At 54.0% G+C, this 4,571-nt stretch overlaps 1 protein-coding gene across 1 annotated transcript in view; it reads right to left on the bottom strand.

The window, feature by feature from the left end:
• Window positions 1–4,571, bottom strand: part of LOC103811929 (tumor necrosis factor receptor superfamily member 16-like) — a gene marked incomplete at its 3' end in the record, with an annotated part of 5,782 nt that overhangs the window by 984 nt on the left and 227 nt on the right. The gene's annotated exons all lie outside the window — the stretch shown is intronic.

Genomic DNA, 4,571 nt, shown 5'->3' with positions numbered 1-4,571 from the left:
CACTGGGATCACATCCCATCTCCCCACTGGGATTATGTCCTCCTCACTGGGATCATCACCATCTTCCCACTGGGATCATATCCCCATCTTCCCACTGGGATCACATTGCCATGTCCCCACTGAGATCACATTGCCATGTCCCCACTGGGATCTTCTCCCCACTGGGATCACATCCCATCTCCTCACTGGAATTATATCCTCATCTCTTTACTGGGATTATCACCATCTCCCCACTGGGATCATATCCCCATCACTGGGATCAGATGACATCTGTTCTCCCCACTGGGATCATATCCCCATCTCCCCACTGGGATCATATTGTCCTCTCCCTGCTGGGATCATAGATCCATCTCCCCACTGGGATCATATCCCCATCTCCTCTCTCACCATGTTCTCCCTCATGCCAGAGGGAGAGGTGTCCTCCCCTGCAGCCCAACACCTCTGAGCCTCCCCCGTGCTCCACTTCCCATTACCAGCTCCACCATTCCTGCAGCAATTCCCAGATCCATGAGGAACCAGCCTGGGCAAGGCTGTCTGCTGCCCTCAACGTGTCCATCCCAGTGCTTGATGCCTGTGACCCTGGGCAAGTTCCCTGCCCCCAGCCAGAGCTCCATCCCTAGTTTTGACCTCCTGATGATCCCTGTGAGCATCCTCCAGCCATCACTGCTCCCCAGCATCCCATCACTTTCTCCTCCACATCCTGTCTGGGGGGTCCCTTGGGGCATCACCACCCCCTGCTCTGCCACGTGTCCCCGACTCGGGGTGTGATGTGAACAGGAGGTGACAACACTAATTGCTGACTCTCCCCTGACCCTGGGGCTCCTTGCTCTCCAGTTTCATCCTGTAGGACTGACTGCCGGGGAAATCAATCCCCCTCCCTCCCTCTGCCTGCTCCCAAAGGTGTTTGAAGATATTTTTAGCCCAGGAAGACGGGTCAGCTCCTATCCTGGAGGGCACAGCTGCTGTCCCTGTGCTTGGCTGCTCCCATCGATCCCTCCGGAGCACACAACGCTCTGTCTTCCCTTAAACACCACAGGGAACTTCAGCCTGGTGATGGAGAAGGTGTAGGGAGCTCAGCCACTGTCCCCCTACTCCTCAAAATACAATCCAGGCATGTCCTGAGCCTTAATTACCCATCTGTCTCCCAAGGATGATCAGGAGATGTGACAATTTCCACTCTCAGTGGCCTCCAGCTTCCCTGGGTGTCCAAGGGGAGATTGAGCCATGGACAAACTCAGGGAAAAACTATCCTAGTGATTAAATTTTGGCTGCTTCAAGGCAGAGGGGAATGAAGTGCACTGAGATTCTGGTGCTGGGCAGGGCTAGAGGGGATGGAAGTGCCATCCCAGCCTTGACAGCTGCTCTTTTCCAACCATGGCTCAGCTGTAGGGACAGCCTTGGTGTTTCCACCCCCAACATCTCCCCCCACCCTGTTCTGGCTGTTCTGCTCCTCTCCTGGGACCATCCCTGGAAATCCAAGGGTCATAGAATGGTTTGGGTTGGAAAGACCTTCAAGCTCAATTCATTCCACTCCTTGCCACAGGCAGGGACACTTTCCACTTGCTCCAACACTTCAAGAATGGGACATCCACAGCTTCTCTGGGCAACCTGATTCCAGTGCTGTTGGTTTGGGGGTGGGCAACCAGCCTCTGCCTGCCCCCCCTGCCTGCCCCTGTGCCCACCCAAGCGAGCAGAGCCCGAGCAGCTCCGTGGCTGCCTCCGGCACACGCAGCTCCCATTAACCTGGGCTCATCCTTTGCATTATTCTGAATTATTGATAGGCACCATTAGAGTGGGGAAGTGGCCAGGAAAGGCATACGGCTGAGTGGGCACATTTTCAGTGGCAGCAAAGGTATCTGAGCTGAGCAATTACAGCTGAGATTCAAACAGAGCCCCCCAACCCTCCTCCCCCTCTCCCTCCCTCCCTCCCGCAGAGCTGGAGGCTGGCAAAGGGATAAATAAATCATGAGACAGCACTCAGGGGGGGCTGACAGGGAGGAAAGAAGGAAAATTAGGATTAAAAAAAAAAAAAGCAAGTGGCCATTTGGGCTATTGCAGGGATTGTGTCTCCCAGCTCTTCCAGCTTCACAGGCTTTGGCAGGGGAAATGCTTTGGTTGTAGTGAATTTTTCCAAAACAAGTGAGCTGGTGGAATCAGGAAGATATTCAATGGGAGTGCTCGGAGGGAGCCCGGGGTGGAGGTGGGGATCCTGCAGCCCTGGGCCGTGCCCACATTCCTCCAGCTCATGCTTGGCAGGCAGGATGCTCTGCCGGGCCCAGCGCTGCCTCCACTTGCCCAGTGCACAACAGAGTGAGCACAAGGTCCACAGAGATATTCTCCCTACCCCAGCAAGGGGGGACAATGAGCTCTGCAGGTCTCCTTCCCTCCCCACCCCAAAATCCTGCTCAGAGAAGAGCTGGGGGTTGGCATTTGCCCCCTGGCAGCACCTGCAGGGTGAATCACCCTACAGTCACTGATGAGCTTCTGGGGATTCATCCATGCTGCTCTTGATGAAGGAATGAGTTCAGCTGGGGCAGGGCTGGGGGTGTAAAGGAGGAAGGTTTGCAGAGGTTTTGCTCTGGTTGTGATCCTCCAGTTTGTTTGCTGGCCCCATCTTTAGAGTAGTGAGAGGTATGAGCTCTCTAGTTGAGGTTGTGATCCTCCAGTTTGTTTGCTGGTCCCATCTTTAGAGCAGTGAGTGGTCTGAGCTCTCTAGTTGGTGCTGCTCCTCATCACTGCCCTCACACTGCTGTGCAACTGGGTAAGTGAGGGACATCCCATGCAGTAAGTATTTCCAAGGAAGGGGTGAATTGCTGGGATGTGGATGAAGAGATGTGGGGGGAAACTGAGGCATGGAGAAGGGAACAAACAGCTAGGAATGCAAAACCACCCTCTGGGTTTACATCCCTAGGAGATGGATTCCAACACCCTTGGCCAAGTTCCCTGCAGGAAGGACTCCCAGGTCACAGTCCTGGTCTCTCCACATCCTCCAAGGAGGGTGGAAATTCCCTTTAGCACAGAAGTTCTTGGAAAGAAATCAGGAAGATGAGCCATCTACCAGTCTGGAAGTGCAGGTAATGGGACAAGGGTTCACCTGAGCATCCTCAGGAGTGCAAGGCCACTCACTGTCTTCACAGCCTTGCCCTGGAATCCAGGTTCCCTGCAGGAAGGGCTGATGGGGATGGATGGCACAGTGGCATCAGGATGGGTCTGGACCCGCTGTACCCCTAGTGTTATTCTGCCCAGCAGCCCCAAAACCACAGCTGAGGGTGTGCAGCCCCCACAGCCAGGGGGATCCATCCCCTGCAGCCCCCAGAGCCAGGCACAGGGAGGGCCAGTGCTGTTCATTGATTTTGCAGGAGAGCAGAGGTATTTTTAGCACTGCCCTGACACTGCTCTGTCCCTGCTTTGTGCTGGCTCTACTCTGCTTATCCAGCTTCTCCCCTCCCAGCCTTTGCCTCCTCTTTGCTCCCTCCCAGCCCTGCTCTGTCCCTTCCCCCTCTCAGATCACATCCCCAGAGCAATCCAGGCTTGGCTGGCACAGCTTTTCCTACAAATACTTTGTCCTTAGGCCTTCAAAGGGGTTTGCAGCAGTAAATGTGAAGGGCAGATTGTTTCTGCCTCTCATGGCATTGTTTGAGCAGTAATAGTTGGACTAGTTCATCTGTAAGCAGTTACACAGGTCTCAGCACACATCTCCCACTGACATTTATGAAGCATTTGGCATAGGCAACGTGCCTGGAACTGGCTGGGAGAACACAGTTCCCCTCTCTCCTGAGGTTGATGTGATTAGCTTCTCCCCTCTCAAACTTGCTTTTATTTTGTGGGTTTTTACTAGGTTTAAAAGAAACAATACAGGTGGTTCAGTGGGAGACATCCCTGTGGCTGGATCCAAGGCCAACACACAGTCAGGGTAGGGAGGGGGATTTTTTTGGAGGCAAATGTTGGCTATGAGCCAGTAGTTGGGGAGACATCAGGAGGGGAACAGTGCTGGAAGAGTCTGCAAATGTTCCTGGGATCAATGGGTCCTAAACCATGGAGAGGAGGGATTGGCAGAGCAGATCTTTGGGGAAATTCTGGCAGTGATGCTGATGTCAGTGCAGAGCTCATGGAATGAGGTGGATCCACAAGGATCATCAAGTCCAACCCTGCAAGGGACCACCCCAAAATCCCACACTGTGCCTGAGAGCATTGACCAAACACTCCTGGAGCTCTGTCAGCCTTGGGGCTGTGCCCACTGCCCTGGGGAGATGTTCAGTGCCCAAACACCTCTGGGGGAAGAACCTTGTCCTGATATCCAACCTAACCCTGTCCCAGAGTCCAAACACCTCTGGGGGAAGAACCTTGTCCTGATATCCAACCTAACCCTGTCCCAGAGTCCAAACACCTCTGGGGGAAGAACCTTAACCCAATATCTAACCTAACCCTGTCCCAGTGCCCAAACACCTCTGGGGACAGAACATTGTCCTGATATCCAACCTAAATCTGTCCCAGTGCCCAAACACTCTTTGGGAGAAGAACCTTATCCTTATATCCAGCCTATCTCCCCCCAACACAGCAGATGGGTGGCC

Source organism: Acanthisitta chloris, unplaced genomic scaffold (assembly GCF_000695815.1).
Source record: "Acanthisitta chloris isolate BGI_N310 unplaced genomic scaffold, ASM69581v1 scaffold20941, whole genome shotgun sequence".
Lineage (NCBI taxonomy): Eukaryota > Metazoa > Chordata > Aves > Passeriformes > Acanthisittidae > Acanthisitta > Acanthisitta chloris.
Note: the sequence above shows the minus strand (reverse complement) of the source record. Positions and strands in the feature narration are given on the sequence as shown.